This window comes from Castor canadensis, chromosome 6 (assembly GCF_047511655.1).
Source record: "Castor canadensis chromosome 6, mCasCan1.hap1v2, whole genome shotgun sequence".
Lineage (NCBI taxonomy): Eukaryota > Metazoa > Chordata > Mammalia > Rodentia > Castoridae > Castor > Castor canadensis.
This window is the reverse complement of record NC_133391.1, coordinates 117,813,568-117,825,983: the sequence shown is the minus strand read 5'-3', so window position 1 is coordinate 117,825,983 and position 12,416 is coordinate 117,813,568. Positions and strand designations below refer to the sequence as shown.

Sequence of the window (12,416 nt, the reverse complement as noted above, 5' to 3'; positions counted from 1 at the left end):
AATGATGAAGGCATGATTCAAAGCCCCACAGTCTACCTCCAGGGTATGTGTTGCTCACTACCATGGTCAAATGTCTGTGCTGAAGGCAATCATTTCCATGTGTTCTGATGAATTCTCTTTTGGCCATCTTGAAACTCCAATTATGACCTATTTGTCACTTCTTAACCCCCAATCTCCCTGAACCAATATTAAACAAGTTACTTAAAAGAAACTTATTCCTGCTTTGGGGGTTAACTTTTATATTTTTGTCAGGGGAAAGCATGAACACAGTCCCCCACTACCACAAATTTTGCAGTCCAGTTTCCCACATTTGAGGAAATCACAGGGGTCAACACATCTGGAGTGCAATAGATGAGCCTCAGCCTGGGGAAACCACCTTTGTGATCTTGGTATCTCCCCTGCCAGGTAAGTATTGGGGATTAGCTTTAAGACTTAAAATTCTTCTTATTCTGTGAGTTCCTGAAAATTCACACCAGAGGACTCCCAAAGTTTGTGTTCATGCTTCTACAGTAGCTCTTCTTGTGTTCTGAAGGTTGTGTCCATAATGGTTGGAACTTTTTTTTTCATTTCTGCATCCCCAGCTCCTACTTAGGTACCTGGGTAGGTGTTAAATAATTTTTTTGAGCAAATAAATATGTGGTAAAGAAACTGCGTAACCTCATAAAGTTTTATTAATAAGAGTAAATCATTATGGCTGTTTTGGTAATAACTCAGCTAACTAACAGACCTGCTTAAGCAATTATCCAAGCCCCAAAATGAGTGATCTCATGCTGTCTTATGTCTGAATGATCTTGGGATATAGCAGAGGGCACACAAGTTTTCTATTTTGCTCTATTCCCTTTGCTTATTAAAACATGCTATGGCACTCAGGAGGCGGGCATGAGGTTCACAAGTTTAAGGCCAGCCTGTGCTACATAGCAAGACTCTCTCTCAAAAAAAAAAAAAAAAGTCCTATTGCAGGTTGCTGAATGAGGGGACAGTCTGAGATAGTATTTAGGGTGCAGGATATAGGATATTTTTTAAGGGGGATCCTTCATACCTGTGGAGGGGAGAGGGCTACTCAGAACTGGATAGAGTAGAAAGCCAAGTTATGATGTAGGCCCAGGCTGACCTTGGCCAACCTCCTGCAGAGCTCTTGAGCGACAATGGCCTTTCCCAAGTTGAACCAGATGATGAGGTGTTCTTACCTCAGGACACTCAGTCACTAAGTATGGGCTGCCTAGAGCCATGTGACCTTGGGCAAAGCAGTTCCCTATTAATGGGGCCAGGAGCCAGAACGATTTTGGGCAAAGCTGGGTGGTGTAACACAGTGTCCTCTGTGTAATTGCTGCTTCTGAATGAGTGTTTGGGCAGCACTGGAGACCAGCATGGATAGCATTCTCATTATTACAGAATGTTACTGTCATCGCTTGAGAAAAATTTTCTTTTATGACTCTGGGAAGATGCGCAAAGGTCATATATCTGTGAAAGATTTTTCGGGTGTTCACATATATTATCTCTTGTATGAGATTCCCTTTTAAGAACCCTCCAGCTCCAAGAATCTAGCTTTAAGACCCATTTTTTCCTCTTTCCTTCATATCACAGAAAAAATTCTCATTCCTTTTTTCAGGTTAATTTCCTTCCTTTAACTTTGACTTGGCCTTTCTTGACCTCTGCTAAAACCTTATCCTTTAAATGGTTCTCTCTCAAGTCTCCTCAATTTCTTTTCTATGCAGGGCAAGGCCCTAGAATATTTTCATATGGGAAACAGGGTCTTAGTTTGAGAATAACAAGCAACAATGCCATTGTGGGGTGAGCTCTCTGGTGGCTGTGTAAAATGAGTTGGTGAATCTGGGACTGAAAGCAGGCAGATCAGCAACAAGATGCAGCTAAGCCAAAGAAACACAGGAAATGCTGATTAAGCATCCTTAGTTGCTTGCTCCTCTGTGCGGCCTGTTAGACTTGTATCAATCAGTGGGAAATCTACTAAGTGGGAAAATGTGGTTCTTGGAGTTGTTGGGGACCGGCTGTGGCTCACATCTAAGCCATTTCCTCGTCATGTTAGCTTCAACAGTTGACTCCTCTTTAGCTTCAGTTTCCTCATTTGGAACCCCCCCTCAAAAGGTTGTCAAGAGGAGGGATGCTTCATGGATGATACAGGTAAAGGCTTGGACAGGACCTGAGACTTAGCAAGCCCCAGAGTGCATAGGTTTCTTCTCGACTCTAAGGCAGAAAAGTGGTTGAATCTGCCCAGCTGGTCAGGAGCTGCCTCTCTCACCTGGCTCTGTGAAAAAAATTAACATAACCACTTTCTGACTTCACGTTTAAACCCAGTGTTCAACTCCTCCTCCTGGCTTTATTAGTGAGCCTTGTCCTTCTCCGTTGCAGGTGAGCAGATGTACTATAGGCCAAGTGAACACAAGAGTGCATTAATAAAAACACACAATAAGGGGACTTAGAGACAGGTTTGGATACCCTGAGCTCAGATGGTTTGTGTTTTTTTCATACAAGGCTGACCCTGGTGCATCTTCTGTGACTACCTCTCTGCCTGTGACAATATTGTCTCTTAGCACACAGAAGGGTCTAACTTCCCACAGTGAACCAATATTAAATAAGACACTAAAGAAGAGTTGTTTCTGCCTTTGGGGTTTAGCTTTAAGAGTTAAAATTCTTCTTATTCTGTATCCCTATAAATTCATTTAAAATTGACAAGCAAAGAATTAACAACCAGGAAGGGCAGAGCAAAAATAAACTTTTTCACACAGTTCTGTCTTAAGCAAAGAACTGTCTTAAGCAAAGCTTTCCCTATTTCAGCAGAAACTTGAATACATGCAACAGGTAAATGACAACTAGACTAATGCCTGCAAAGGAAATAGAGAGTAAGCATATTTAGTCAGACTAATAAAGCACGCAACTCTAAGTGAATCTAGAAAATGACTTTGCTTGGAGGAAGTTGACCCCTGTTTTGATTTGTTTCATGATTGACTGAATTATTCTCCATCTTGCATGTCGCCTTATTTGTCTTGACACTAATCTGGCAGGGGGATATACAGGTAAGTCCATGGCCTCAGTGTCGGCCCTGGGTCAAGACTCTAGCTCTGTTACCATATAACTGTGGGACCTTGGCCAAGTTATTCAATCTTCTTCACTTCACTTTCTTTGATAGTGAAATAGGGTTTTCATACTTTTTTCTTTCCAGTGTGTATAAAATACCATAATATATACAAAGTGCCTAGAATAAAGTAGATATTGAGATGCTATTGTTCGTCTTTCATTGACTCCCAATTCCAAAACTTTCCAGTGATGTTAGTCACATGATATCAGTTGCTACTATTTCCTCTATTAACTACTATTTTCCGATGCAGAATATTTTGTACTTAGTACTGTTGCCATCAGCAAGTGCAGACAAAAAAGAGGTGGAAATGCTGAGGCAATTTAGCTCAATGGGTTTGAGTCTAGGTTCTGCCCTTTATCAAATATGTGACCTTGGGCAACTTACTGAAGCTTTCTGTGCCTTAGTCTCCTTACCTGTAAAATGTGGGATTAATTTCTCCTTACTAGGGTTGTGCTAAGGATGAAATGAGTTAATGTATTTGAAGCCTTTAGCATAGTATCTGGTAATTGTAAGAATTAAGCATCAGCTCTTGTAAACATTGCCTCTGGTGGATATGCTGTGACTGCCTGCCTATTCATATCTCCTCTTTGAGAGCTGCCTCTACCTACCTACTCCTCCGTTCCCAGTGGTGACTGTATTACACAAATGCTTATGTGTTCAAGTCATAGCTATTTAGATCAGAAGTGGACATCTTAACTGAGCTACAAAAATGAAAGGGCTCTGGCTTGGTCTGGGTACCTAGCACTTGAGCGTCAGCTGTTGAGGTCATTATCTCCACCTTGATCCATGAATGAAGTTTTTCTGCTAAGAGGAGCAGGAAAGTGGGGGCAGATATGAATGAAAACCAGAGGAGAGAAACTGTATGTCCCATAAGAAATGGTGACAGTCCTGGGAAAATGAATTTACCAGTTCCTGAGAGCAGTCTGTGTTTGGTTCTCTGCTTGGATTCCTCCAGGTCTCCAAGCTCTTAGACATCACCCTCCAGTTCCCAAGCCAAGCTTAAGCAGTCCTCCCTATTCTGACCAACACACTGAACTTCAGCAGGAAATGGTCCACATTAGTGGTCTACAAATTGTTTTGCTCACATAGTGCAGAATTTTGGTTATGGGTGCAGCAGAGCTCTGGTCTGTCCACTTCTCCTCCTGACTCACCATGTTCCTGGTCAACACCACAGTCATGGCTTTCAAAGACCTGAAAGACACCTCAGTTGGTGATTCACCGAATTAGAATTAGAATGACACTCACCAGTCCCTCAGTTGACTTGATCACAGGCACAAAGTAGAAGAATCTCACAGTGGAAAGAATCAAATAGTGGAAGCACCAGTTAGCATGTCTACCAAGACTGAGAATCCCTATAAGAAAAACACCTTCAAAGACTCTGAGAACTGCTACAAGAAAAACACCTTGTGGTGAAGGTTCTATACATGGGATTGTTTCCAGATGCGAATTGACAAGTGACTCATTGATTTACACAATCCTTACACAATCGTTAGCAGGTTGCTTCCATCCATGCTGAGCCAGGAGTGGGAAATTGAAGTCACCATTGGAGAGCCTCAAGTCAACTGCTTCAATAAATTGATTTCTCAGTTGTTAAAAAAACAATAAGGACTTAAAAGTTTTGGTATAGCATTTCACTCAATTCTTTAACCTTCTAACATTTATATTTAAGGATCATTTATTTGGCAATTTTGTTAGGGCCTTCTTCAATCCTGTTCCAATCAAAGAATTGGAAATCACTGACTTCAAAATAATTTGACATTATAGTTATTTACTTTTTCAGTTTCTGGGATGTATACCAAAAACATACTAACTGATTATCAGTTACACTTACTCCTTCATTCAGAAGTACTTTATTTAACCTGACATATTCAAAAACAGGAATATACTGCTAATTTTATTATTTTTTTTTGGCAGTATTAGGGTTTGAACTCAGGGCCTCATGCTTGCTAGGCAGGTGCTCTACCACTTGATCCACTCTTCCAATCTTTTCTTATCCTATGCTTTTTTTGGAGTGGAGGATAGAACTGGGGTTTGGACCCAGGGCTTTGAACTTGCAAAGAAGGTACTCTACTGATTGAGCCACACCTCCAGTCCATTTTGCTCTGGTTATTTTTGAGATGGGGGTCTCACAAACTATTTGCCCAAGCTGGCTTCAAACTGTGATCTTCCCAACGTCAGCCTTCCAAGTAGGTAGAATTACAGGTGTGAGCCACCAGTGCCCAGCTTCTTATCCTATGCTTTTAAGATAAAGATAAGATATAACTCATTTAATTTTGGGAAATATTGACAATAAACCCTAATTGTTAAAGTCCAGATTTTTTTTTCCTTTGATGGTACTGAGTTTGAACTCAGGACCTTGTGCTTGCTAGGCAAGTGCTCTACGTCTTCTAAACTATGCTGTTAGCACAAAGTCCAGACTAATTTTCAAACAAATTAGCCAAATTAGACTTACCTCTTGACCAAAACACCATGACTTCAATTTTCAATTGAAATAAACATGTTGACAATGTTTTTAGACATATTATAAGATCTAAAAGGAGATAAATTATGAAATACATCTTGTATACATCTTGTAACTCAGGCTAGGTTAAGATTAAAATGATGACAATTAAATATAATTAGCTCACTTTTACAATGTTGTACATACAGAATCATAAATGAGTATGTTCTTCTAATTTATAACAATGCCATGTAATATGCAACAAGATAAAGTTATATATGAAGAAAGAAATTCAACCAATTTATTAGTAATTGGTAACTGGCATGGTAATTTTTTGGTAAGCTTATGCATGTATATATCAAACTCTGGTATTTGATTTTAGATGACAAGATAGAATAATGTATAAAAATAAAAATAACTTTGTTAATGGCATTGGAGCAGTTTGTGATCAGAAGACTTCTAAATTTTTTGTGTCCTGTGAGAAGAATCCATGGTAGGACACATGGGTGTAAATAGAATTTATTAAAAGTTAGGAAAGGAAAATACAAAGGAGACTATAGTGGGCACAGGTAAAATCTGGAGGCTGAGAGAGCTCTTCTGCTCTTCAGATACTCTTAAAACCTATGATAACCTATGAGAAGGGGAGAACCAAGTGATCCCCATCCAATAACCAATTAGTGGGGAGGGGCATGGGTGTTCCCGGCCGGGTGAGGGAGGTTCCTGAGCCAAAGCATGGTTAATCTAAGATGTAATGTTTTTCTATGAGTCCTGAACTTTCCCTAATTTTAGCCTGCCTCAAGTTCATTAATTTCATTAGCCATTCTTCCTAATATATAATGAATGAGAAAGGTGTATACCAATAAAAGCTAGTATAAAAGTAAAATTTTGGAAATTGCAAGGGGAAAATATCAAACATTTTATTAGATTAAATAAGATTAGAATTGACCATCATTGAAATATATATACAGTATAATTTGATAAAGTTAATTTTGTGTACATTATTTTTTCAGTGGTAGAAAGCAATTTTGACATTTTTATTAGCATATATTAGTTGTACATCAGGGTTTCATTGTGGCATTTACCTATGTGTTTACAATCCATCTTAATTAGATTCACCTCCCATCCTTCATTTTTTTAAGTTTACATTGATTATTAAGTGGGGTTTCACCATGGTATAGATTGTACTTTAATCAGATGAACCTCCATATTACTTACTCCTCTATCGCCCTGCTCCCCTGCTATTCAATAGCTTTCAGTGCATTTTATTATACTATCTTTATATACAGTGTATTTCTATATTATTCCTTCACTGTCTGTCATTCTCTTTTCTTCTCCTGCCTCCTCATGGTCCCTTCTGACAGACCCACTATGACAATCATGTTCTCTCTCACTCGCTGTTTATATATATGTATGTATATATATATATATATATATATATATATATATATATATATATATATATATGTGTATGTGTGTGTGTGTGTGTGTATAAGGTATGTGTATACATATATGTAAGATCATATATGTATTTATGTATCTTTTAGGTTGACTTCTACAGGTGGGGAAAACATGTAACCTTTGTTCTTCTGAGCCTGGCTTATTTCGCTTAACATATGATCTCCAGTTCCATCCATTTACCTGCAAACAACATAATTCCATTCTTCTTTATGGTTGAGTAAAGACTCCATTGAGTGTATCTACCACATTTTCTTAATCCATTTATCAGTTGTGGGGCATCTGGGCTTTTTCCATAGCATGGCTATTGTGAATAGTGCTGTAATAAACATGGGTGTGCAAGTGGCTCTATTATATCCTGGCTTACATTCCTTCATGTATTTGCTCAGGAATTGTATTGCTGGATCATATGTTAGGCCCAGTTTTAGTTTTTTGAGGACCCTCCATACTGTTTTCCACAGTGGTTGCATTCCCACCAACAGTGGATAAGGTTCACTTTTCCCTACATCCTCAGCAGCATTTGCTGTTGTTTGTGTTTGATGATAGCCATTCTGACTGGAGTGAGGTGGAATCTCAATGTTGTTTTGATTTGCAGTTCCTTTATTGCCAAGGTTGCTGAGCATTTCTTCATGTATCTATTGGCCATTTGTCCTTCATCTGTTCAGTTAATTTGCTGATTTATTCATTGAGTGTTGATTCTTTGTAGGGTTAGTGTTTTTGAGCTCCCTGTATATTCTGGTTATTAATCCTTTGTTGGTGGTATAGCTGGCAAAGATTTTCTCCCATTCTATAGGGTGTCTCTTCAGGTTAGTGTCTGTTGGCATTGCAGTGCAGAAGCTTTTTAGTTATATGCATCCCATTTGTGAATCTTTTCTCTTGAGTAAGCTATCAGAGTTCTATTCAGGAAGTTATACCTGTATATTCCAGCACATTCCCTGTTATTTCCTGTAGTAGTCTTACAGTTTCAGATCTTACATTAAGGTCTTTAATCCACTTTGAATTGATATTAGTACAAGGTGAGAGACTGGATCTAGTTTTAATCTTCTGGTGGATATCCAGTTTTCCCTGAACTGGTAGATATCCAATTTTCCCAGAACCATTTGTTGATGTAGATATAATATTAATATCACATACCAAATGAAAAAAAACTTGTCTAAGAGATTTATTCTAATGTGTCCTAAAACTGTAGTAACCCCAGAACATATTCTATTTACATTTGAAAGAATATACAAACGTCTGTACTATTTTGACTGTGTTTTTTTTTTCCATGTGGTGACATAGTCCAGATGAGTCTTTTTGCGAATAGCTGAACACTATAACTTTTATTAAATATTCAGGTAAAAAGTGGGATTGGGGGCTCAGTGTTTCTCTGCTTTCTTTAGTTTGGTGCCTTGGGATCCTTCTTGGAGAGTGAAGTATCTGACAATCAGAGGTGGATGGAAGAAGAGAAGTAAGAAAATCAGTCCTTGTTCCATCATCCTGAACCACCAGAGATCTGAATTCAGGTATTCAGACCTGGGCCAATACTAACCACAGCTGGGCAAGAGGAGAGCCCCAGAAGTCTCCAATGCCCAAAGAAAGGGCCTTCTAGAAAGTCCTACCACTGCTGCAATGTGGCAGACTCATCAAGATGAATGAAGGGTATTGCTTTCTGTATGTGGATCAGAGAAGGACTTTGGGGAACACAGGCATGTTCTTATTCTTGGGCCAGACTAATTTTAGGGAAAAGTACAGGCAGAAGTTGAAGATCTGGGGGAAAAATTTCTCTAAGAACTACAGGTAATCACATAGCCTTGGAAAGTGTGTGTGCCTGTCCAGAAATACTGGTCTACATGTTTGTTTTTAAAAATTGGATTTTTTTCCCTTTCTTCTTTTTTTTTTTTTAATGTGCTATTAAAACTATTAGGGCACAACATTAGAAGGAATTTAAAAAAAAAGAAAGAAAAAACCCCCATAATTTTACTGGTCTTATACAAACAACTGTCCGTATTTTTTCCTACTCATCTTTGGTTCATGTACATTTTTTTTCACAATGGTGGTCTTAGTAAACCCAGAGATTTTGTTCCTGTTGTTATCTTTTTACGGTAATGCTGGGTAAGATACTAGTTCCTTCCCAGAGTACATACAAACCACTCATCACCAATAGTCAGCAAATGTGTCCATCTAATAGGTTCCTGTCTCAGTTTTGTGTTGCTGCTATAACAAATTACCACAAAACTAGTTGCTTAAAACATCATGCACTTATTTTCTTATGACTCTGAAGGTCAGAAGTCAGAACCCAGGTGTCCACGGACTGTGGTCCTTCCGAGGTTCTTGAGGAGAATCAGCTTCCCATCCCCTCTTCAGCTGCTAGAGGCAACCTGAATACTTTTTTTTAAGAAATTAGAATATATTCATTGTACGTGGAGATTCATATTGACAATTTTAAGTAGGTTTATACTATACATTGGTTAGGTCACCCCCACCATCTCTCCCCCTCTACCCCTTCCGCACCCCGCTTGAAGCAATTGCAAAAGGTTTCTTTGTTCTATTTTATATAAGTATATGAAGTTCATCAATCATATACCCTCACCTTAATCTCCTTCATTCACCCTCCTCCTTCCCACAGTACTCCCTCACGCTGTACATATTTTACAGTCCTGTCTTTCATTATTAATATTTAATTTGATGTTCAAAGAGGTGTCTCAATGTGAGATATACTCTGTGAGTATACTCTACTTTGGTCTGTTCAACCCCTTCCATTGCTCTCCCTTACTTTTTACCTCCCACCCCCCCATTTTTTCAACAGCTTTCAATACACATCCTTATATCCTCTACCTTCACAGATTTTGTTTTATGATGTTGTTAATGATCTATCACTCTTTTCCTTTCCCTCCTTCCCCGAGTTCCATACAGTAGTTCCACTGCTACGAACATGTTCTACACATGAGTGTGTATGATCACATTTGTTTTTGTGTATATATTTATCTTTTGGCCGTATCTTCCATGTATGACAGGAAACATGCGACACGCATTCTTTGGCTCATAGTCTCTTCCTTCTTCTTCACAGCCAATACAAAACATCTTCAAATCTCTCTTTGCCTCACTCTTCTCTCCTCCTCTTGCATTTATAAGAATGGTTGGAATGTATTAATACTACCTGGACAACACAGAATAGCCTCCCATCTCAGGCCCCCTGATTAGTAACTTCACCTCCATCTGAAACCTCAATTCCTCTTTGCCATATAACTTGACATACTTACAAGTTTCAGGGGTTAGAACACTGATATCCTTAGCATGCCAGTATCTGCCTACTGCAAACCCTAAAATCAGTGTAGGTGCCAATAGGTTCTCCTTTTATTTCTGGAAAAAGCAAGAAGACCATTTGGTGCTAACATCATTGCGTGTTGTTTGCCTGCCAACAATGCACTGAGCTCTCCACTAAAACATATTTAAGAACAGTCTCTGCTCAATGTGCTTACAAATATGATTATTGTTAGCATTTTCAATTATTTAACATTTATTGAGCACCAACCATGCACTAAGTGCTCTTCAAAACATACAATTAGTCATGGTTGATGCCCTAAGGGCTTACTATTTAAAATTAGACAGACAAGTCTAAAATTGGACAGATGCTAACATCTATAAATAGCAATATTTTGTGAAAGAACTGAATATCTTAGAAAAGTCAGATGTAGTGTTTTGTATTATGTATCCTTCAAACTCATCTTTATTCCCATGAGTCCTAGAAATGTACACTTTCCAGAAAGTACACTTTCCAAAACTTCATGTAGATGGGAAGGAATACAAATGCCATTTATAAGCAATTATTTTTAAGGTTTGGAACAACTGCATTGCATTTTTATTTCAGATCTTGTGACAGATAAAGTCTTTCTGTGTTCTGTAGTTAATAGGATTCAGCCATGGCAAGAAAATGTCTTGTAAATGGTACACAGAATAAAATTTAATTGCTCACTGAAGGAAGAAATTTTCAAAGTTGGTGCTATGAATGACTACCAAAGTTCTTAGAAGCAGAATAATTTAGGAGATTGTTTCACACCATAACTCAAGAGCAAACAAGAAAATATTTCTACAGTTTAGAAGATTGCACCAACCATTATGTTATAGTGTATTATATTAATGTTTCATGTTGGTTTGTTGAAGTATAAACATGTAAACTACTCATCCTAAACCTCCACTGAATTTCCCTGGCTATAACTTGCTCCTTGTACCATTTATAGGCAAGAGAAATGGCAGAGGTGAATTTAACTCGTGCCCTTTTGGGTTCTTTTGGTTAAAGAATGGAAATATATTTACAATTCCATTTGACATGCCAAAGCCTTTTGTTTGATGAACGCTAGGAACAAAATTACCACATTCATTTACCAATGAACACACTGAAAGCCTGAGGTAAGGTAAACTGTTTAAGGCCGTGAAATTAATTAATATCAGAGTTGAAACTAAAATCAGTTGCCTGTGACATTGAGTGGTTTTCCATTTTGCCTCCATGTTCTCTGTCTACCTTTTATCCCAACCATCCAGTTCCTCCCCAACTACCCACCTTTCCTTACAACTCTTTAAAATAGGTAGTGGGGAAGGAGCATTTCTGTAATCCCATCTGTCTATTATCATTGACTTCTCCCAGAAGTTCTTTTTCCCGGCTGTCAAGTAGGGCCATGGAAGCATCAACTCACAACTGCCAGAAAAGGCCCAAATCATAATACTCCCTAAAGGACAATAACATGATTTTGCCCCCGTCAGGATGATTGATGAGGGTTTCAGCTAGCCTGCCTGCACTCTGGGCACCAGAATGGCTGGATGCCTCAGTCCATTCTCACCATGGACCACAATGCTACCTCCATTGAAATATCTTAATGTTCTTTGAACCATCTTTCTAGAGTCAGAGTTGCAGATAGAAAGGGTGGAACATGGCCTGTCATTTCTAGGGTCCAGAGCTCTTAGTGGAAGGAAATCCCCAGAGCCAGTTTCACACTTTCCATACTTCCACTTCAGCCTGACCTCAGTGTCCTCAGCCTTAACAAGTCAATTTCCAAACTGCTTAATGCCATCTCCCTCTTCCCACCCACACCGTGCTGACTGTGTAGCTTCATTGCCTGGATTTAAGTCCAGCTCCATCACTTGCTACCTGAATGAGAACTGATTAGCTTTGATGTCTGTCTGTGCCTTGGCTTCCTTGGGTGTAAAATATGAATGATTTTGGTATCTAACCCATAGGGTTACTGAAAAGCACTTAGAAAATATTTACTTCATCCTACATAGGTATGAGGCAGGGTAATTACTAAGACATGGACTTTGTCCCCAAAACAAAGATAATTTGTAAAATAAAGATAATTTGAGAAGATGCATGGAACAAGCTGTTAAAGTAGATGTTAGTGACTGTGAAGGCAGGAAGAAGGATCAAGTAGTGAAAGGAACAAATTGTTTACA

General features: G+C 38.7%; 1 non-coding gene across 1 annotated transcript; it reads right to left on the bottom strand.

The window, feature by feature from the left end:
* Positions 1-249: 249 nt before the first annotated feature.
* On the bottom strand, positions 250-413 carry LOC141424340 (U1 spliceosomal RNA). The gene has a single exon (XR_012449290.1). It is a non-coding gene; the product is annotated as a U1 spliceosomal RNA (small nuclear RNA).
* Positions 414-12,416: the final 12,003 nt, after the last annotated feature.